This window comes from Pinus tabuliformis, chromosome 2_1 (genome assembly GCF_031772625.1).
Source record: "Pinus tabuliformis cultivar Carrire ecotype Pingquan chromosome 2_1, CPIR1, whole genome shotgun sequence".
Classification (NCBI taxonomy): Eukaryota; Viridiplantae; Streptophyta; class Pinopsida; order Pinales; family Pinaceae; genus Pinus; species Pinus tabuliformis.
In genome coordinates, this window is record NC_142299.1 from 777,791,146 (window position 1) to 777,815,871 (window position 24,726).

Consider the following 24,726-nt stretch of genomic DNA (forward strand, 5'->3'; position numbering starts at 1 on the left):
TGGAGGGGTGCTCATTTTGCTTCTAGGCCGACCTAAACAAATGTCATTGTGTGGGCTTCATCTCAAAAATATATTTTTCCTTGTCCAAATTGAGTGCTTCAAAAGTCAATTTTGGTCCTCTCAGAAAGAGGAATTTAATGCAATGGTTGGAATTTGTCACTAAGCTGCCAAATTAACACTCCCTCTTAGCTAGGGAGAAATTCCAACGGCATCATATGATCATCATAAGTATCTTGATATCATGTCATGTACATCCTGGCTCATCTCTGCTCGTCTCTGTTCATCTCATGCTGAACACTCTCGAATCTAAAGAAAAATAAATGTTACAAGGGAGCTCCAGCTAGCACCCTGACTGTATCGCCATCGTGGAGACTCTGTTACCACCCAGAATCATCATCGTCATCGAGAAGCCATAGCTACAACTCAGAACTAAATACAATGGGTGATTTAACCTACCCCAATGTGTAGGGATCACACTCTATCCCAAAGTCCTTGACTGTAGGTGAGATCAATTTACCGGAGGTAAGAATCAAACTCTACCCTATTGTCCCTGATCATCCATCTTAACCCTAAAGAGTCATATGGTAGAACACTTGCATCCACCAACTTGGGCGAGACCCACCTACTGCAAGGGGTAGGGATCACACTCTATCCCAAGTCCCTCATCTCGTTGGCCAGATGGGGAGGTTATCTCGCAAAGTGGGCAGGACACTAACTGGGGCATAATCTGACTAGGGAGATCCTAGGTCTCTACACCCTATTGGTCAGAGGTCTCTCATACCCAGGAGCCCATCAGCTCCATTCCTCACCCTGGGAGCTCAACCAGGGGGGGGAAGCGCACTGCTCAATGTTCTTGATCAGCCACTACCCTTATCCGAAAGGGTCATCTTAACCAATCCAAACTGATCTATGAAGACCAAGAACTTCCCTTTCGGCAAAAGCCTTAGTGAGGATATCACCTCTTTTCCCATCTGTCGAAATGTGAAGGACTCTCATAGCTCCTCTCTACACCATTTCTCAGATGTAATGATATTTGATCTCAATATGCTTGGACTTGTCATGGAACACAGGATTTTCTGACAAACGAATCCCACTCTTGTTGTCACAATAGATAATTGTCATGTCCAGGCCCTGTTCAAATAGCTCTCCAAAGAGCTTTCTCAACCAAATTGCTTCACAACTCACCAAGCTGACTGCAATACACACGGCCTCAGCTATGCTAAGGGCTACAGATTTCTGCTTCTTGCTCATCCACGATATCATGGCAGATCCAAGACTAAAACAGCATTCAGAAGTACTCTTCTTGTCGACAACACTGCCAACACAATTTGCATCTATATATCCATGTAGTCTAACATCTCCAGCGGCATATCTCAGTTCAAGGTTAATAGTCCCATGTAGATATCTCAATACATGCTTAGCAGCGATCCAATGTGCATGGTGACGCTCAGTCATAAACTGGGTCAAAGTGTTAACAGTGAAACATATGTCAGAGTGGGTGTTCACAAAGAACATCAGAGCACCAACCAGTTGTCTATATTCATAAGGGTTTGCTAGGTCTGATCTAGCAACCTCTCTACATAGCTTCTTGAAATTCATCTCCATAGATGTAGACAAGGATTTGCATTCTACCATGCCAAATCTCTCTAACAATTTCATAATATATTTACCTTGTGAAAGGAAAATGTCACCCGATCTTGCCATACTTCTACTCCCAGTAAATAGTGCATCAAACCAAGGTCTTTCATCTTGAATTCAGTAGCCAACTCCTTACAATCAAGAATGAGAGGCTCTGCACCTGTCAAGAATAAGTCATCAACATATAATATCAAAATGAGAGGCATACCTTCAACCACTTTGAAATATAAGTTAGGATTGGCACTACTCCCTGTGAATCCAAGCTTCATCAAGTAACTGCCAATGCGAGCATACCATGCACGGGGGGCTTGCTTCAATCCATAGAGAGCTTTCTTCAATCAACACACATGGGTCTTCCTGTCAAAAACTTCACATCCTGGAGGTTCTTCAACATATACTTCTTCTTGAAGCAAATTGTGCAAGAAGCCAATCTTCACATCTATCTGGTGAAGAGTCCAACTATCTGGTGAAGAGTCCAACCCTGACTAGCTGCAAGTGCAACAATGGATCGAATGGTGGTGTAGCGAGCAACTAGAGCAAACATATCATCATAATCTTCTCCCTCTTTTTGGGAGAATCCTCGAGCTACAAACCTTGCCTTGTATTTTTCGATGCTTCCATCAGCCCCATGCTTGATCTTGTAGAGCCATTTTGAAGTCACCACAGATTTCCCCTTCAGTCTCGGCACAACATCCCATACGTCGTTCTTCATAATTGACTCGTATTCTTCGGCCATAGCATCCTTCCAAACTTGTTCTTTCACGACTTCTTCAAAGGTGGGAGGCTTAGCTTGAATCATATTGCTCATTGCTACCACATATCCCTGGTACATGCAGGGCTTCTTGCATTCTCTGAAGGGTTGCTCTGGCAAGAATGTGTCTCTTTGCATCCTGTAATGTGTCACAAATCCAAAGTGGCCTCTTCCTAGCAGGAGGATCACATGGAGGAGGATCCAAGGGCTCCATTAACTCCATGGGATCATCAACAATGTCTCTCGGATTCAAGCACAAACGAACCTTCAAGAATATCCATATCATCACTCTTCTTTTTAAGAGGAGTAGGTAGAGGAAGGTCCTTTGCTTTTCCAAGGGCAGCATCTTCATCGAACGTTACATCTCTGCTAATTTCAACCTTCCTTTGACTAGGAATATATATTCTAAATGCTTTAGAATCTTCACAATATCCAACAAATGTACCTTTACTTCTAGTGGCTTCCAGTTTGTTTCTTTTGTATTTCGCCAATGAAAATATACGGGGAAACCAAATATACAGAGGTGACCAATGTCATGCTTGACATCTGTGAATACTTCTTTGAGAGTCTTGTTGTCCAAACCCTGATGAGGCACCCTGTTTTGAACATATACCTTTGTATTTGTTGCTTCACCCCAAAGCAACATCGGCAGCTTTTGATCATGGAGCGTGGCTCGGCCCACTTCTACAATAGACCGGTTCTTTCTCTCAGCCACTCCATTTTGTTCAGGATTATAGGGGACAATCATCTCCTTCTTGATACCTTCTTTCCTGCAAAAGTCTATGAATTCATTGTGAAAATTCTTGAATCTAACACATCAGAAACCCCTACTGTAATCACTGGTTTACAATCTCCTACTTGTTCTTTACATTAACAAGTTATTTAATTGCATAAACATCGAAGTAAACACTATTGAATCCTTCACACACATACAGATCATGCACTGAAATAAACTGAGACAATAACACAAGGGACACCATTATTTTTGAACACTCGTCCCCGAAAAAACCCAATTCGGGAAAACCGGTGCAGCATATAGAGGGTTTGTATTAATTAAGAAGATTTCGTGAATACAACTAGGGTGCCAAAAATGGCTCACCCAACAGAGAATATCTTCGGCAGTAGTACCTCTATCCAGAGACAGATATTCCGACAAATCAGCAAATGAATGATCAAACACCATAGCGACTCTAGCTTTTCCTTATGTTGGACATCGAAAGGTGCTCCAAGCACTGCTCTGGAACTGCGTCACTCCTCCAGGAGCTGCGTCACCCTATCCCGGCTCAGAATCTGTTGATCTGCTCCTAGTCTACCCCACAGAATCTCCCCAGCACTGCCTCTGAGGCCCAGCGTCAGCCTCTACGGGTTCTGCGTCTCACTACGTCAGCGCTCTGTAGCCTCTGCATCAACCCTTCTAGGACCTATGTTGTCTCTCTCGGCACTGCGTCACCTCTCTGCTATGTATTCTTCAGTCTCGGATGAAAATCCCTTGTTGAACTGCCCCTCACTGCAACTCTGATCACTAACTCGATTTCCTCAACAAACCTCGCCCCAGAAAATCGAATTCTTTGATCACTTGGTGTGTCTCCAACTGACCCTCAAGCCTCCTCTTATACTTTTCCTGTTGACGAATCGACAGCCGAGATTAAGTCCCTAATCAACGGCTAAGATTAGAACTAGTTTGATCCTCGTCACTTAAAAGCTTCTCACCCATATTTTTATTAATACCCATTAATATTTTTATTTTCCTAAGTTTAGACTTAGGAACCTATTGACCACTACGTGTCAACAACCCATAGCAATACACCCCCCTTTTTTCACAAAATGGGTAGCACTTGATCGACGTGTCCGTGCCGTTAATCTATCATCATCAGCCTAATCATCATGTTATAATGTAAACCCATTCTGCATGTGTATAATGTAAATAATCTCAGCAGATCTATGCCATGTATGTAATTCCCTAGGTAAACCTACTTTTCTGGTGATGATCTACATTCCGGAAGGTTTTTTGTCTCACTGATCCAATCTCGAATGGTCGGTAGAGTTTTCCTTTAGCCTTACCCCAAAGCCGGAATGGATTTTGTCACTGGGATCTTAGGGGAGTCCTAGTGTTCTAGATCAAGTCTATGTAAAAGTGATTAGGGAATAATCCTAACTATTTGGTTAGGCTATTTTATTACAAATTGCTTTGTCTATTGGATTATACTTGTATCGCAGAAATGGGTAGTCTGTGAGGGTCTTTTACAAATGGGTTTTCCCCCTTGAGATGTAAAAAATATGAAAATCATAATGTAAAGTGTCTTGAGGGTTCGAAAAAATAATTTATCCTCTCATAGGTCAATTAATTAAATTTTTTGGCCAAAAATTAATTAAAATCCTAAGCCAGAAATTTAATTAATTCTAAATCCTAGGTAAATTTCAATTCTCCGAATGCAAAATTCGTCGGTCCTTAAAAATTAAATTTGAAAGGTCGTGGGACTAAGGTAAATTGATTATTTTGCTAAATTTTAAGCCTTTGGTCCCTTGGGTTAAGTCAAAGTCAAAATTTTGAGGAAATTAATTCAAAAATTTAATTTTTGAATTGATTAAAATGTATTTAATTGAAAAATTTGAATTTCCTCAAGAATTTAAAATTTCGATGGATGAGATTAAAAGAAATTTTGATCCTCATCAACGGTCAAGATTGCTTTGACGAAGATCATTTGAACTAGCTGTTAGAGAATTATCTTTAAATAGGAGGTCATTTGCCAGTCAATTCATCCAACCTTTGATTCGTGTGCTAAGCGAAAAGCTCTTGTATTTTTATTCGGATAATAAAGAAAGACTTGGGGTTAATTTTCGCCGATGTTACTCTTCATGGAAATATTGTAAGATGTGTCGTTTTTTATGCGTAAAATTTTTTTAGCCATTGATAATAGCTTTTGAAGAGTGATTTGAATACAGGTATCTTGCTCAGTCGTTGGGGTTTAAATAATAATCAAAATTCTGAACATAATAGCAGGTATCTCTATTTGTCAGAGTTTTATTATTGCTTTCTCACTCTATGTTGATGGTTGAATTGAGTTTTGCAAGAAAGCCTTGATTTTTAGATCATCGAGCATTCAGGGAAGTTTTCAGTTGGACTAGCCAACTCCCGATCCGTGTTTTCTGAAGAGCCCAGCTTGATTTGATCCCGGGCTTATCATAAGATATTTTTTACTGGTGATGCATGAAGGGTTTTGAGCTCAGCACCTCCTTTAAACTTTAAAAATTTAAATTTTTTACGCGTGAAATTGATGAATCTCGTTGTTAAAAGCCTTAGATTATCAGATCTGGGAGCGGAGTTAGACTCACACTCCCTAGATCTGAGAGATCTGCCATTCATATGCATAGATCTGTAATTATTTTCGGTTTTCTGACTTGGGTTTTTTATGGGTTTTTGTATATATCATTTGGGTGTTTTATTGTTGTCTTGCAGCTAGAAATCTAAAGAAGAAATCTGTGTAGAGTCCAAATCTAGGCCCTGGAGGGTAAGATCTGGATCTCTGAGGTTCATCAAAATTGTTTTCCAGGGATATTATTCAGACATTTTGCAGTCCAAGCATTTAAATTTAACTTTTTCTTTTATTTTCAGATCTGGAAATTTCGTGAGGGTTTCAGGGTCAAATCTAAAGCAAGTGGATTAAATATTTTATTTAAATTTGGAGAATTTTCTATAAGGGTTTCATTGATAAATTTTAAGCAGAAGTATAACATTCCAATCTATGAATTTTTCTTCAGTTTTTTGGGTACTTGGCTGCTGCCTAGGGTTTTTATTTTCTTTATTGTAGAAAAAAATCGAAATTTTTGGGCAAATCTGCTTAAAACCCTTGCTGTCATCTCCATCAGCAACCTACAAAAATGTGACTCCTTATCCGCTGCCCAAGTCACCTCGTCGGTCTGTTCTCCTTCATCGCAGCTCCAGCTCCTCTTCTCTCCACGCAAGCCTACCATATACTTGTTGCTCAAACACTGCACCCTTCTCTAACCTTGCGATTCCATCTCTCATCGTCCCTCTCTGCAGCAGTCTCTCATACTCGAGCTCCCTCTGTCCATCAAACCCTCAATCTGCCAGCATCTTTCAAAACCCTTTGTCACTGCCTTATTCCTCCTATCTGCAGCCTCTGTTGCCCTCGAAATTCCTCCATCGAGCTATGCTGCCCATCGCTCATCCTTCATTCTCTACATAACTCGGCCCTCATCTCCTGACCCTCGACGTCCTCTCGTTGCATGTCCGCAAACCTTCGTTGCATCTCCCTCAACGCTTTCCGTCAACTTGCAGACCTGCACAACAACAAAAAAGCTCTCGATTTTTTATGTATGTGTTAGTCTCTCTTTTTAGGTTAGTGCATTCATTTTTATTTCATTTAACTAAGACTTTAGTTAGAATCATTAAGTTTAAAAAATCTAGGCTTTGTTTTCACTTTTAGTTTGATTCGATTTCATTTCATTTTTTTATTATTTATGATTTTAATTTTGACTCAAAAATATAAAAGTTTAAAAAAATCTAAAAAAATAAAAATTTCTTTTGACATTTGATTTTTTTCCTTTTTTTAATTTAAAATTCTAAAAATTAAAAATCCTAAAAACTAAAAGAATCTAAAAAATCCTAAAAATTAAAACATCTAAAAAATTCTAAAATTCTAAAACATTAAGAAAAAAAAAAAAAAGATCTGGTGACTAAGGAAATAAATTAAAGGGATTCGCATTCACATTAAAAAATTTAATGTGGCCTATGGCCCAATAAATTTTTAATTTATTAACCCTTTGAATTATTTTACTTCTTCAAATTGCCTAAGGAATAATTAAAGTGTTAATTTAAAATTCCTTGGTGTTTTTAAGTGCTAAATCTTAAATTTTCATGATTCTTCTATGGTCAAGGTGTGATAAAAATTTTAAATCATATTGGAGAAAGATAATTGTTCTAGATCTGAATTCTTAACGAAAATCATTCTTCTGGAATCTCTTGCATGATACAGTTTTGGGCGTTTATATTGATCATTCATGATTGTCATTATTCGTCACATATTGGAAAATTGTTCTGGATAACTTGTTTTATTTAGTCGATGGTTAATTCAAATATTAAAGGCACTGGTCTGTAGTCATTTATATCTTGTGATTGTGTCTTATTTTGATTTATCTATCTTAATTGACCTAGACTTGCTTTAGATTCATCAAGTTGTCCATCATTAAAATCTCTTAGAGCTTGTGTTTCACAGGCTATCCTCATCCATTTACCTTAGGGACTACCCCCCTTGACTTGTCTAGGAGAGAGTCTAAACATAGTGAATAAGGATTAAGAGTGACAGCCCTTACTCTGAGCATTGTCGCAGTGCCTAGACACTTTGTGCGACACAAAACCCATTAAAAATATTAATTATTTTAATAATCCGGGTGGAATTTCTCTAAACGATTTTTGGGTCTTGGAGATCTCATATGTTCTAGCCCCTCCACAGAATTTTGGAGCTAGAGCACATCCAATGCTACCCAAAATCAACATTCATTTGAAATGTATTCCCCACTTTGTCAGACCTAAAGATATTAATTTTCTTCCCTGATTGATTTTCAAACAAAGCCTTAAAGTCCTTGAATATGTTGAAGGCCTCATCCTTGTGCTTCAAGTAATATATCCATGTTTTTCTTGAGAAATCATCGATGAAAGTAATGCAGTAGACATGGCCACCAAGTGAATGAATGGGCATCGTACCACATATATCAGAATGATTGAGATGGAGGATGTATTTTGTCTTGTTCTCGCTATAAGGGAATGGTCTCCTTGTCTTCTTTCCATTGGCACACCCTAAACATACTCCATAATGTTGAGCTTGAACATCGAGAATCCCAGAGACTAACTTCTTCAATTTCAGAAGAGCTTCATAGTGGAGATGGGCCAATCTTTCGTGCAACAACTCACTTTGATGATTTGTATCATGGACCATTGCTAGAAGAGGTTTACCAATGACTCTATAGAGTCCTTCAAATCTAGATCCCAATGTGAAAGTGTCTCTCATAGAGGATCCAACGGGCCAAGTAAGTAGTTTTCCTTTGATGAAAGCAACCCTCATTCCTTTGTCTTCCAAAGCAGATATGGATACCAATTTTTTCTTCAATCCCAGCACGTACATCACATCGTGAAGCGAAATAGATTCCCAAGAGTCCAAGTGAAATTTAACAGACCCAAAGCCTTTGACGGGATGAGTGAAGTTATCTCCAAGAATAGTCTTCACACTTGACTCCCTCTCTACTAAATTAGAGAGAACTTCCTTATACCCAAAGAAATGATGAGAGGCCCCACTATCAACCAATTAGATGTCCCAAGTATCCGGAGGAGAGGAACTAGAAAGAGCAGAAATAAGGATATATTCAGATTGATTAGTAGCATTACTTTCATACCTGGAATTTTTTGACCTCTTTTGTGGATGATAACTTTCTTCACGATCATTGGGAGAGTCTCTTCTTCTTCTATCATTCCTTCTTCCATCTCTTCTATCATATGACATGTTGTTGTTGTAGCCATGGTTATTGTTGTAGGACCTTGAAGTGTTTCTTCTTGGAGCATCTCCCTTCTCAAGGCAATCTTCAACATAGTGACCTTTTCGATGACAATAGTGGCATTTGACATCTCTATCTCGTCTTCTTGAGTCCTTGGAGTCTCGGTTGGCTTGAGGAGGTCTTCTTGCATTCGATGTCTTTCCCTTTCCTTTCTTCTTGTTCTTATTCTTCCCTTGAGCAATGAAGGAAGTCGACTCTCCTTCATATGGCCTTTGAATTCTTCTCCTAGATATCATCAACCTTTCCTCTTGATTGCATAGAAAAAGTAGCTCATCAAAAGTAGGGATCCTTTCTCTATTATTGATAGAAGTAATGAACATGTCCCATAATGAAGGAATACCACTAAGGGCAGTCACCACCGATTCCCTGTCAGGTACAATTTCCTGAGTAGCCCGGAGTTGACCCATGATTTCAGTGATTCCCATGAAGAATGATTGTATAGTCTCTCCCTTGCGCATCTTAGATTCCTTGCAATGATTTTTCAAATCCATAATGTGGCTCAAATTGTTCACTTCATACATACCCACAATCTTATCGTAGATTTCCTTCGATGTCTTCAAAGAAGAAATATAAATAAGTAGATGATCTCTTACAGAGTCAATAATGATCTTCTTAGCTTTTATCTCACCTTTCTTGTACTTGGATTTGACATCTTGGGGACCATTTTTTGAAGGTGCTGAAATCTTTCCTTCCACGTATTCCAAGACATCATACTCATCTAAGGTGACATTGATCCTAGTCTTCCAAATTGCAAAGCCAAATGCATCAACTAACTTTTCATTATCCTTGAAGTACGAGGCAGACATTTTTTACAAGACCAAAATTTCGTTGCTAGAGGATGGGTGCTCTTGCTCTGTCTCTTGGGCTTGTCTTAAGCTGGCTCTGATACCATGTTAATTTTTCATCAAGAATTGTTCTATGTTGCAACTATTACTTTAACAATTTCCAATAGCATCCAAATTACAATTTCACTTCTTCAGTTAACCAATGACAGTAGAGCAATAGTAGATAAAACAATTATACAAATGCACAATGAAAGACAGCCAAGAGACACAATATTTGGTCAATGACCAAGGAAAAACCCCACAAGGGAGAAAACACGTTGCAAATCTTCTTCTATTAGATTGTCTTCAAATGTTCAGCAAAGAGGGTACATCATCCAAGAGTCAAAGTCAAGCTTTGACTAGCCAATACCCAAAATCCAATATCTAACATCCAACAAAAGTTAACTCTAGTGCAAATATGTCCAAGTAAACAGCAGTCAACAACAGCAATGTGTGTTCTAACCAGTCAACGGTCAAAGGTCAAAAAAGTCCCTTAGCAGCTCAGCCAAAGGTCTTCCAACTCGACCTCCTCAGTTGGTCAACTAGAAGTCAAAATAGTCCAATTTTGAGCGGTCAAACTTGGTCAACGCGTAGAACAAGTCTGTGGTCAAAGTCTACAATAGGTCTACAGTCAAAGTGCCCAGATTACCTTGAATTTTATGCCAATAAATGTGGCCTGCAAGAATAGAGATATTCCACCGAAAAAAGCAGTCAAACATGCCAAACACACCAAAGTCAATGATGGTCAACGCCTTGCAACAGGTCTGAAATTCGACCAATCTAAAACGGACACTTGTCCCTTTGCACATGTGAGAGATTTCTACAATTCCTGAGTTGTACGAACCAATCAATGAAGGAGAGAGAAGAAATGCTTTGTGTTGATGACGTGCCAAATGAGGAGGACTTAACTTGTATTATAGGCGTTGGAGGGGTGCTCATTTTGCTTCTAGGCCAACCTGAACAAATGTCATCTTCTAGGCTTCATTTCAAAAATATATTTTTCCTTCTCCAAATTGAGTGCTTCAAAAGTCAATTTTGGTCCTCACGGAAAGAGGAATTTAATGCAATGGTTGGAATTTGTCACTGAGCTACCAAATTAACACTATCTAAGCCAATAATCAATGCAAGATAACTTACATAAATCAATCCACAAATACAGCAAATGAGCTAATAATTTCAAATTCAAGAAATTTAGAGAATGAAAAGCACAAATGGACAATGTTACCTCAAAGGTAGAAGAATAACATCACATCAAGAGTGAGCTCCCAAAGTCTTGACTTTTATTAGCATATGAAAGTAGTGAGTACAAATTTTGCCAGAGCTTCGCTAGCCCAACAACTCGTCTAAGAATTATACAATGAGCCCAAGGCTCATTTAAATAGAAGAATGTGAGAAAATCCTAATGTGAAACCCTAATGACAAGTGGAGAAGATGGAGAAAATCCCAAGGTAAATTCGAATTCCAAGCGTAGAGATCAAATTTGAGATGTGGCAGTGTTTTCTCCTCATTCCCATGTACCAAATTTGAATTTCCTTTGATAGTTGTAATCTGTGTGGTGTTGTAGGTGGAAAAGGAGAGCAATCCCACGAATTTCTCAAGCCAAAATTGTTGTGTGATGACACCTTGATCAAGTGCCAAACAAACTACCCTCAAAGTTGTGCATATCTCTGCTTCTGGATCTGCATTGAGGTTGCCAATGTGTGGCTAATTGTTGTGCATAGATGTTGCCCTCAAGAGTAGCATACAAGTCTGGATGGGAGTGGACTATAGTGGAGACAATACTCCATAATTATTTCATCAAAGATTTAATCAAATCCTTATCAAATATTTCCACCGATGCATTGATCCTTTGACATATTTGACTCTTTATCAAATATTTCCACCCATCTGTTGATCCTTTGACATATTTGACTTGCCACATGGGAAACTGATCCCTTAATTCTGGCCCACCAAATGATTTTCCAATGTGCAAAAATTCATTCACGATGTGGGTGCCCACTCACCCTCCAACTTGCCCTTTGACTTGACTTTTAATTTCCAAGTCATTTCCACCTCACTTGTCAAGTGGAATAATTAATTATTTTCTCCATTTTTTATTTTCCAAGATATTATTTCTAATTTGCCCACTAGGCTTAGGAAAAAGTGGCTTTTGAGGGGTTAAAACACATATTTTGACCCCCAAAGTGTGTTTTAGAAGAAAGTTGAGGTGTAGAGGTCTAATTTTGATTACGCATACCCCCTACAACTTCTCTAGACATCACTTATTACAATTTACAAAAAAAAATATTAAAATTCATGTCCTATGGAATTTTTTTAATAATTAAAAAATGACTCTTGGACCTAATCAAATATACATTGACTCTAGACACTAGCACTCACCCAAGGCTCTACCATCAAGCCGCACTCCAGTTTTGGGGGTATATCTGGCAGAAAAAATCTCAACTAGTTATTTAATGTTGAAAAACACGAATAATTAGTTAAGTCAAAAAAACTCCCAAGCTAACTAGGCATGTTACATGGCTTTATTCATCATGCTAGAAAATTGTTTACAATTTCCCCATAGGGCTGCAAAATCTGAGTACAAAATGAAGCGGGAGAGAGAAGGGAGGGGCTTAAAAAGCCCTAAAGAAATCTAGAACTCTGAATGATCTAAAAGTGCAGGAATGCTCTGAAATGTAGTTTTGGGCATGGAGTCTTCAAAAAAATTTCAAATGCAACTTTAGTGGTCAATAAATCCCACTCTCGTTGTCACACAGGATCACGGTAGTATCCAATGTAAATCCAAACAGCTCACTGAAGAGCTTCCGCAACCAGACAGCCTCACAGGACGTCATACTCGCAGCAATGTACTCTGCCTCAGCGGTGCTCAAAGCCATCAACTTCTGCTTCCTGCTCATCCAGGATATCGAGGCAGATCCCAAAGAGAAACAGCACCTAAAAATGCTCTTTCGGTCCACCACACTGCCTGCCCAATCAGCGTCGGTATATCCATGTAGTCTCACATCTCCAACAGTGTAGATATCTCAACAGATTCTTGGCCCCAATCCAATGTGAGTGGTGAGGCTCAACCATATATTGACTCAACGTGTTGACTGTAAAACATATATCCGAACGGGAGTTCACCAAGAACATCAGTGCTCCGATGAGTTGACGATACTCTGTAGCATTTTGCAAAACAGGTCCGGCAGCACGACCACTTAACTTCTTGCAGAGAAGCTCCATTGGGGTAGTCACGGGCTTGCAGTCCACCATATCGAATCTCTCCAATATCTTGACCACATATTTTCCTTGAGATAGGAAAATCTCCCCTGGCTTCTGCAAGACTTCTAGTCCTAGAAAATAATGCATCAACCCTAGGTCCTTCATCTCAAACTCAGAAGCCAACTCCCTCTTACATTTGTGAATGAGAGGGTTTACACCTGCAGAAAGAGGTCGTCAACATACAGCACCAGTGTGAGAGGTTTATCATCTTCAATCTTAAAGTAAACGTTAGGGTCAACTTCTTTCCTAGTGAATCCCAGCTTCATCAAGTAGCTATCGATCCTCTCATACCAACCTGAGGTGCTTGCTTCAGCCCATAGAGGGCTTTCTTCAACCTGCACACGTGAGATTCTCGATCATGAATCTCAAATCCTTTGGGTTGTTCCACATAGACTTCCTCTTTGATTGAACCATGCAAGAACGCGGTCTTGACATCCATTTGATGTAGGTTCCATCCTTGCGAAGCAGCAAGGGATATGATCGAGCGAATGGTGGTATATCGGGCAACAGGTGCAAATATATCGTCATAGTCTATACCTTCCTTTTGAGAGAAGCCACGAGCGACAAAACGAGCCTTATACTTTTCAGCACTTCCATCAACTCCATGCTTTATCTTGTAAAGCCATTTCGAAGTGACAATTGTTTTGTCCTGGGGTCTGGGGACCACATCCCAGACATCGTTCTTCATGATGGACTCGTATTCCTCAGTCATAGCATCCTTCCATACTTGATGCTTCACAGCTTCTGCGAACGATGAGGGCTCATTTTGAATGATCATGCTCATAATGGTCAAGTATCCATGATACCTGGTCGGCATCTTACTTTCCGGGAAAGTCCCTCTGGGTGCAATGTGTCCTTTATACTTTTCAGCACTTCCATCAGCTCCATGCTTTATCTTCTAAAGCCATTTCAAAGTGACAATTGTTTTGTCCTGGGGTCTGGGGACCACATCCCAGACATCGTTCTTCATGATGGACTCGTATTCCTCAGTCATAGCATCCTTCCATACTTGATGCTTCACAGCTCCTGCGAACGATGAGGGCTCATTTTGGATGATCATGCTCATAATGGTCAAGTATCCATGATACCTGGTTGGCATCTTACTTTCCAGGAAAGTCCCTCTAGGTGCAACGTGTCCTTCAGCATCATCAAGTGTCCCCCTAAGCCATGAGGGCCTCTTCCTAGAAGAGGAAGGCTCTTGCGAAGGGGGATCAATAAGGTCTATAGATTCTTCTACTTCGGGCAATGTTTCATCTTGCTTTTCCTTCGGTTCGCTAGTGTTAGCTTCTCCAGATTTCCTTAGTATAGGAAGATTGTCAACTTTGCTAAGAGCCATATCTTTGTCAAAGGTGACATCATGGCTAATCTCGACTTCCCTTTGACCAGCCACATAGATTCTATAGCCCTTAGTATTTTCGCTATAGCCCACGAAGATTCCCTTCTTTCCAGATGCACCCAATTTATTCCTTTTCTCTTTCGGCACATGAAAATAAACAGGACTTCCAAAAATTCTAAAATGAGATACATCAGGTTTCTTACCAATGAACATCTCTTCAGGAGTCTTGGAATCCAATGCTTGATGAGGGCATCGGTTTTGAACATATACGGCAGTATTTGCAGCTTCGGCCCATAGAAACTTCGGAAGCCTTTGCTCATGGAGCATGGAACGAACAGCGTCCATAATCGTACGATTCTTCCATTCCGCCACACCATTCTTCTCAGGAGTGTGTGGTCTTGTGGTCTCCCTCTTAATGCCAGCTTCCTTACAAAAGTCATGGAACTCATTGGATTCATACTCGGTTCTATTATCAGTGCTTAAGATCTTGATCTTCTTCTCAGTTTGATTCTCGATCAAGGCTTTGAAGTGACAGAACCAAGAGAACACTTCATCCTTCTTTTTCAAAAAGTATATCCAAGTCTTGCAAGAATAATCATCTGTAAAAGTGAGATAATATAAATATCCTCCCAAGGAGTTCACAGGCATCATACAAGATATGTCGGAGTGAACCAACTGTAATATACCGAAGGTCTTGCTATGGCTTGAGGGATATGGTCCCCTTTTGAGTTTTCCTTTGACACACCCTGGACATACACCACCTTGCTCTACTTTAAACTCGGGCATCCCTATCACCATTTGTCTCACATCGGGTAGAGCTTTATAATGAAGGTGAGCAGACCTTCGGTGCCGTAGTTAGGACTGAAAAGATGTGTCACAAGACATGACACCCAATGGACTTCCTCTGACTTGATATAAAGAGTCAACTCGAAACCCAAGAGTGAAAGCATCTTTAAAATTCTTTCTCCAAACACGTACCTTGCCATCGATGAAGGCCACCTTGTAGCCTTTGTCTTCCATTGCCGAAATGGACACCAGGTTCTTCTTAAGATGAGGTACATATAAAACTTCTTACAAATGAAATGTGTTACCCCGATTCAATTGAAGAGAAACATTCCCTAAGCCTTTCACGGGATATTTGGAGTTGTCTCCAAGAATAATTTCCAGTTTGATCTCCTTCTCTATCAGATTAGAGAGAGCTTCTTTGTAACCAGTGAAGTGCCTTGATGCACCACTATCAATAAGCCAATTGCCCAACAAATCTGGAGGAGAAGTAGTAGAGACGGCCGATATCAGATAATATTCATCTTGCTTATTGTTAACAATGTTAGATTCATACCTGGAGTTTCTTGCCTTCTTCGAGGGTTAACCACTTCCTTCATTTCCGGCATTCCTCTATCCTTTGCCGTTAAACCTGCCTTCCTTTGATTGTTGTTGGAATTGCCTCGGGAGTGATTTTGATCATCATCATGAGATGTGTCCTTTCTATCAGGACACTCCCTCGCATAGTGGCCAATTTTGTTGCAAAGAAACATCTTCCTTTTCTTCCACCTTTCGGTCCGGCCTTTCCCTTAGATTTTGACCCGGAATTATTTCTCCTTTTAGCATGGGAGGAGAAAGTAGCAGGATTGCCTCTAAATGCAGGCATTTCCTGCACTTCCATCCTTGTCTCTTCTTGAATACATCTTGCCATCAATTCCTCAAATCCTGGAATTACATTATTGTTGAGAAGAGTGGTTCTGAATACGTACCATTCGGATGGGAGCCTTCCAAGTGTTGTGATGGTCAGTTCCCTGTCAGGAATGACTTCCCCAATCGATAAAAGATCATTCCTGATCTCGATGATCCTTAAGAAGTAGGCTTGCATATTCTCATCTTTTCCCTTCTTAATTTCCTTCAGCTTATTCTTAAGGAACAAAACTTGATTTGCATCACGAACTTTAAATAGGCTTACCAGTCTATCGTAGATTTCCATGGAGGTGTTCAGCTCAGAAACATAGGCCACCAGGCGCTTGTCGATAGAGTCCCGGATGATCTTTGCTTTGACTTCTCCCTTGGTCCACTTGTTCCTTGCAGCAACCGATGCATTTGATGGAGGCTCAATGATTCTTCCTCTCACATGGTCCAACACTTCCTGCTCTTCCAATGTCACATCAAGAGACATCTTCCATCCGTGATAGTCAGACTTCACACGGAGCTTATCTTTGGCAGGGAAGTGTGATGAGGAACCCATGGAGTCTATAGACTTTTTCCAACAGTCTTCAGTGATTGCTCTTGCTCTTGCTCTTGCTTGGGCTTTGTCTTCACCTCAGCTCTGATACCATGTTAATTTATCGTATGCTCTATGCTTAGAGCAGTTTACCTCAAATTCTTCTTATTAGCCATTGTTTAGCAATCACATTAACATAAAGTAAAACGCTGATAGAACATTAATAGATCGACAGAAAAACAAGCCAAGACAAGAGACACCAAATGTGGCGGCTAGCCAGGGACAAACTCCAATGTGGGGAAACCCTTTGATCAATTCTTCTATAATCTTCAATAGTTCAGCAGAGAGAGAAATAGTACAAATACATAAATCTGTAATTTTATGACAGCAGCAGCAAACCCTAACCAGCAAAGTCAAAGCTGGTCAAACAAGATAGAATTGACCTCCAATTTGCTTGGTCAATATCCCAGTCAACTCGGCCTCCAACAGTAAGAAGAGGCAACCCAAAAACAGTCTGAAAAACTCAGTCAAATGCAGTCAACTGAAGTCAACCTGTTGCCAGTAATTAGGGCAGTCAACGTTGGTCAAACCTGAGGTCAGAATGCCTCGGTTTGCATGCCAAAATTTGCGGCCTGCCTAGGAGAGACAGCCACACCAAAACCGCAACCCTAGAAAGTCCACGCTGGTCAACACTAGTCAAAGATACCATCTGCAGCTTCTGCGTCCTTCTGCGTCCTCCTTCCTTGTCCTTCTGCATCCTCCTTCTTCCCACGTGTGAGCTGCTCCTTGTGTGTAAACCCAATCAACAAAGGAGAGTGAAGAATGTGAGAGATGAGATGAGTGAATAATGCCTCAACCTATCTTGTATTTATATGAAACGTTGAGCATGTGTGCCACATATTTAGCTGTTGGCCGACCTTGACAATTTGTCAAGTAAATACAAATAAATTCATATCTCCATAAATACTTATCGGAATCGGATGATCTTTAGATCAATCCTACACCTCTCGACGAGAGGAATCCAAGAAAAATAGCAGTTGCCATAAATAAGATGACCCACATGGAGTTTGGCCCTAGTTGCCAATTTTAACACATAGGATAGATCCATTTGAGGTAACCACCTAAATCTGCTACCCATTTCCTTGATAGGAGCATACCCCACGCATCAAGCACATCTATCACAACAATATCCATAGTGATCATTCTGTCTGGGTATGTTGCTAGGAAAACTTGTAAATCTTTGATTAACCCACACACTTCAATTCTTTTTTAATCCATGGAACATATGTTGTGATAGGGCCTAGATACCCTTAAGTTCAATTGCTCCATGACTTTCTTGGTCATGACATTGGATGAAGCCCCTGAATCTAGCATGCAATTGTGTAAAAGACGGTCATTCACCATCAAAGTAATGAAGAACATTTGATGATCTTCATTCCCCACATAATAGTTCATGCTCTTCAATATAATTTCCTCATCTTCTGGTACATCATTAGGCAATTTTGTATTAACTTCCCTTTGAGTAACTTAAATGGAACTTAAGAACTTTTCCCTCTGAGACAGTATCTTCAAAAGCTCTAATATTGGGATGGAAACCCTCGCATTATTTGTCGAATTACCTAAGTCAAAATTCAACTCTAAAATAGGAGGAGAAAAATTCCTGGGATTACTCCAATTTTCAATATCCCTTCTTTGATAAGTCACCCCTTTATGTTTTTCCATGGCAAGAATTTGTCCAGATGTAGGCTTTTCCCTGAAAAATTTAGTGACACTATCAAAATTTGCAATCATATTATCAACCCCACAAGCACAAGACCCATGATCAACCTCCTGATTTCTTTCAATAGTTCCAACTTGATTTTACATGGAGAACATATTGATTTGGCCACTTGTTCTTGTGTGTTCTCCTCCCATCATACCACTTTCAATGATTCTACTTACAAGGGGGCATGTGACTTCCTCGTGAAACTCATCACATGGTCTACAATATGGGGGAACTTGATCCACCATGTTGGTAGACTCCAATGGATTTGGAGGCCTATAGTCTTGTGGAGGGCCTTTGCTCTTTTGCCATCTACCATTGGACCTAGGTTGGAACCTTTCTACTTGAGACCTTTCCATGTTGACCAACCTATTTTGCATGGCACTTATTTCGTTTGCATGGTTTTCTTCCATGGCCTTTATTAATTGAGCTTGTTGGAGCACCATATTCTTTATCATTTGCATGAACTCCTTGATAGGATCCTTATCAACCTCCTTTGCTTCAACTTTTCCTCTGGATTCATGGGACTTTGAAGGTTCTCTTTTAAAACCCGGAATCTTTGACTTCCCAGAATCCTTTCTAGCCTTTTCTATTTTTAGGGCTTCTATTTGAGCTACAGTTAAATTTGCAAGCTCCTTTCTTCTCATCTCATAGGATGTATCAACACCAAAAGCATCAATATAATAGATCAAAAGAAACTTCTCTGGAGGTTTAACATCTTGAGGTAAACTCTTCACAATATCATTAAATCTCTTGTTAAACTCCTCAACTGTCTCATTCTCATTCTTCTTAATATAGCTAATAGCGTTGAGCAAATGCCTTTCTTCTCTTTTATCTCCATACTTCTCATTAAATGCATTAATAATCGACTCTTAAGAATCAAAAGAGTTAGCAAGATGATAAAAAGAGTTAGCAGGATGCTCAGTGAACCAATCAAGAGCATCCTCATCTAAAGAGAGGACAAAAAGTCTCATCTTAACATCCTCATGGTTAGCATTATTACACCACTTACACAAAGGTTGAAGTTCCTAAGGTGAGTCTTGGCACTAATGGCATTGTTACCTTGGAATGAAGGCAACTTCTCAATAGCTTTATCTGGAATATTATTCAAATAGTCATAGATGTTAGCAAAGTTACAAGGACGAAACAAGTCATTCATGATGTCTTGTTCAACTTGTCCTTGGAAAAGCAAATGGATATCAGAAATAACCTCGAGCCCAAAATTAGCAATTAGTCTACGAGAAGAGAGTCTGTTTAGTCTAACTCTAAAAGCCTTTTCAGGATCAAGAGTGGGGCTAACCAAGCTACTTGGATTTCTCCTAGTAGAAATTCTTGCAGAAAATGAACCAAGTGGAGTCGCCACTTGAGCAGGAATCTAACTCTAAAAGTCCAAAATGCAAGAACTGAAAGTTAGTCATATTCCAGGTAAAATAGGACTTATCCCATCAATGGTGCCAAGAAATGTTACCGCCTTGCTTACACACCTAAGTTAATGTGAGAAAATCCTTAATCCCACTAGGAGTGGTTATCACCTAATCCCAACTCTCTCTATCTAGGCTCTCTCCTAGCTAAAGCCAAGGGGGGTAGGTTGTTAATTTGGTAGCTCAATGACAAATTCCAATCATTGGACTAGATTCCTCTTTCCGAGAGGACCAAAATTAACCTTTGAAGAACTAGATTCAGATGAGGGAACGTGTATTTTTTAAGTGAAGCCCACAATGTCACATTTGATCAAGTCAGCGTAGAGGACAAATTGCCCCTCCTCCAACACCTATAAATACAACTCAAGGAACCTCATTTGAGACATAATCATCACATCATTCATTCCTCTTCTTTGGATCGATACTTCTGAAATTGCAGGGATCTTCTTCACACGTGTGAGCAAGAGGGAAGGAAAATTGCATGAGGTCGAAAATTGGGGACCCCTAGGAGAGTTTCTTTCCTGGTCATCTTCTTCAATCGGCAACCAGTAGCCCCTAAAAGCCACATCATAGTCGATGTGATGTGCCACTTTATCTATGCTCCCTGCATTAGTTGTATGTTTCCTCACCCATTTGTCGAGAGCATATGTTAGAAGGTGGGCAATACAAACCAAAAGGTATGTTTTTCATTGTGCAATTGGGTGCTTATGCTTGTTTTTCATTGGGCATTTTGGGCATGGATTATTGGGTAACTTGGAAGAAGGAAGGGTTTTGATCGTGGTTTCGTTCTCTCACCTTAAATGGGGGGTTAATCTTCAATCCTAGTCACGTGGGATCTCCCCTATTGGCCTATGGCTTTAGGATGGTTTTTCACTCCCCTTTGCACATTTCAATCCCTATTTCATCATTTTCCTTCTCTCGAACAACATGACCACTAGGTCCACAAGGCACTGGCACACCCCCTCCCCTCGTCCAAATGTCTAGGTCGGGCCTTAAAAGGTTGCCCAAGAGGTTGATGCAGCTAAAAGAAAGTTAGAAGCATATCATAGCCACAAGCAAGAAATAACAGGAAAAAAAGATCACAAAATGCAAAAGATCGTTGGGCCACTTATTATATCACGTGATAAAAAGCCAAACATGAGCTCTACCCCTTATCATTATGTCCATCACCCTGGCTCCTAGGGCCCACGAGTGCCGCTCACAACACTAAAGGAACCCATGCACTGTTAGTTTATGGCTTTATGGTAGCATCAGATAGGTGTTCTAGTCTCTAAGATGTCAAAGGCTACGGAACACGAGATCTCCAAAACCCAGAAAAGGTTTCGAGAGAAAACACTCAGAATCAATTAAATTAATTGATCAATAATAAAAAAGTTCCTAAGCCTAACTTAGGAAAATTGAGTAATTAATGGTATTAATTGAGGAAAATGACTTTTGCTCTAGAGACTTCCAAAAAAGTGTATTAATAGAGTCAAATTGATCTTAGCCATAGGAAAATTGATTAATTAATGGGTATTAAATGAGGAAATCGACTTTTGCTCTATAGACTTCCAGAAAAGTGTATTAATGGAGTCAAATTGATCTTAGTCATCGATCATGATTAGATCTTGGTCATTGATGCTCCAACGAGAGATTATAAGAGCAAGTCGATGGGATGGAGATAGGCATAGTTGAGAGCAAGTAAGCAAGGCAGATTGAGCTACCAAGTTCACAGCTTCAGTGAGGGCACATTTCGAACCAGAAGGAGAGCATCAGAGAGAGGGAGCAACAAAAAATTTGGGAGCAGTACTCCAGAGAGTTTTCCAGTGTTTCTCCAGTGCCGGAGTGGCAGGAGATAGGAGGTTGAATTATTTGCAAAGAGGGCCACAGAAACCGGTGCGAATAGCCAAAAACCCTTGAGCAAGTTGCTGAAAGAGAGTGGATTCAGTTGTCAGAGGCCAGATTAGCTTCTAGGAGCTAGAGCAAGTCACTTCCAGAGGCAGAGGGAGGCAAGACGGCTCACTTGGAGCCAATTTATAGGCAGTACGAGTTATCGAGAGTCAACAGTGCGAGTTCCATGCTGTAGTGTGAGTAGCCAGTGTGGGGTTCAAGCAGGCTAGAGGAGGCCGAGTTGTTTAGCAAAGGAGATCTGGGATCTCCAGATTATTTTGCCAGTATTTTTACTGGAGGATTGTCAGTTGGGCATCCAAATTATTGTACTCTCAAATTTGCTACATAATAATAAAATAAACCCTCATCTGTTGCACTAGTTTTCCCTTGGGGTTTTTCCAAGGATGTTTAATCCAAAATAGTTGTGTCAAATTTTTTACGTGTGTGCATTTATTTGTCAATGCCTTATTGTACTTCCGAAGCGTATTTTATTTGTGAAGAATGCATCAATGAGTTATTTGTTATTTGTCATAAACAAATAAACTGCTAATCAGTTAGAAGAATAATTTCCAGTTGGTGCATTCAAGGAAATTTCATATGGTATCAGAGCATCATTGATCAAATCAGATGCTCAGAGGCAAGAAGAAGTGAGATCGTGCAATTTCAAAGGGAGATTTGAAGCACTTTCTCCAGCTCTGCGCAAGCCAAGCCAGGGGTGCGAATTGCAGAGGCAGGAAAATTGATTTCCAAATCTAGCCAAGAGGAAAAGTTCAATTTGCCTTAGAGCGGAGTTTGTATGCAGTGTGGTTGCCAGGAAATAGTTCCAATGAGCAAATCAGTTGTTTCACAAAGTAGATCTGGGCGCAGAAGATTTGCACCAAGGGTTGCAATTGCAGATCTACGCATGGAAGAAAGAGAAAAGGACACAAAAATTATACCCAGGACTTCTCCACTATGGCCGCAAAAAGATTCAACATTAAGGAGGCTACAGATTTGTCTTCCAGATTGGAAAATTAAATTCGCTCAAATACTCTAGCTCAACTTCACAGGGTGTCTGGTATATAGACAGTGGAGCATCATCTCACATGAGAGGAGTGGGAGAGACCTGAATGAACTATGGCACCGAAGAATGGGGCATTTAAACCATGGAGCACTTAAGGGTGCTCAGGGAGACAGTAAAAAGTGTTCCAGAATTAACCACGGAACACGATGATGTGTGCAAGGGGTGCATACTTGGGAAATATGATAAGGCGGTGTTCCCAATAAGTGACAGTAGATCAAACTGTGTGTTATAGCTTATTCACTCAGATATTTGTGGCCCTATGTCCACTAGATCTCTTAAAGGGTACAAGTACTTTGTCACCTTCTTTGATGACTATTCCAGGAAAACCTAGATCTATTTCTTGAATACCAGGGATGAGGTCTTCAATCGCTTCCAAGAGTTAAAGGCTCTAGTGGAGAATGCGACAAGAAAGAAGATCAAGGTGCTCTGCATGGATAATGGACGAGAGTACACAGAGAGCGACTTCACGGGCTTCTGTAAGGAGGGCATCAGGAGGGAATGGACAACTCCATACAATCCACAACAAAATGGAGTAGCAAACAAGAAAAATAAGTCTATAGTTGGGGCGGCAAAGGCCATGTTGAATGATCAGGACATGCCCAAGTTCCTATGGGCGGAGTGTTAAATTATGGTATGTTCTATGCTTAGAGCAGTTTACTTATCTTTCTTATTATAATCCGCAGATTAGCAATCACATGTACATAAGTAAAGTGCAGATAGAACATTAAATGATCAACAGAAAACAAGCCAAGACAAGAGACACAAGATGTGGTGGCTAGCCAGGGACAAACCCCAATATGGGGAACCCTTTGATCAAATCTTCTTTTATCTTCAATAATTCAGTAAAGAGAAATAGTACAAAAGTCTGATTTATATTAGCAGCAGCAAACCCTAGATCAGTGGCATCAACATCAACGGCATCAGTATCATCGGCATCAGCATCAACAGCATCATCGGCATCACCAGCATCAGCATCATCGACATCATCGGCATCAGCATCATCAACATCAGCATCATCGGCATCACCGGCATCAACATCATCGGCATCACCGGAATCAGCATCATCCTTCCTTCCCACGTGTGAGAGAGAGACCTATCTGCGCAGGAGAGAGAGAGAGACTCTTTTCTACGTAGAAGAGAGAGAGAGATGGATGAGAAGTGTGTCTCCAAATGAGGAGGAGACATCTTGTATTTATATGAAAACATTGATGATGAATAGATCTGTCTGTTGGGCTTCTGAGCCTACATAAGTTGTTGGCCAACTTTGACAGTTTGTCCATAATCAAAATAAATTCATATCTCCATAAATACTTATCGGAATCGAATGATCTTTAGATCAATCCTACACCTCTCGATGAGAGGAATCTAGATAAAATATTATCAGCCATGAATAAGGTGATCCTCATGGAGTTTGGCCCTAGTTGCCAATTTTAACACTCCCTCTCAACTAGGGAGAACTCCATCTGCAATTCGTCTGACCATCACTACTATTCATCCATCAAATGCACTGCCCTGAACAGCTTGACCCCTGCTCTGCTCTGCTTTGCTCTACCTTGCTATGCTCTGCTCTACCTTGCTATGCTCTGCTCTGCCTTGCTATGCTCTGCTCTGCCTTGCTTCTCTGCTCTGCTCTGTTATGCTCTGTTATCTACTCGAACTATGAAGAAGAAGAAGAAGAAGTGATCGAGGATGTATCATACCATCCTCCACTGACCCGAAGTCAGTCTCAGAGTGTGTACCATTGGTCCCAGACCAGTCCTCTACTGACCCGAAGTTAGTGTCATATTGGGTACCACTCTCACTGGTCCCAGACCAATATCATTGATCCCAGATCAATGAAGGTCATCCTAGCATAGGGAGTACGGTAGATATAATGATCCGTCCATCGGCACTACTATGGTCCCTATCCTCATTTCCCTGCTCATTGATCAGATGAGAGGTACTTCCCATGAGTCCCAGACTACATGGGTAGGATGCCTCGACAGAAGAACTAATCATCTTGTCCACAGGAGAGAGAATCAT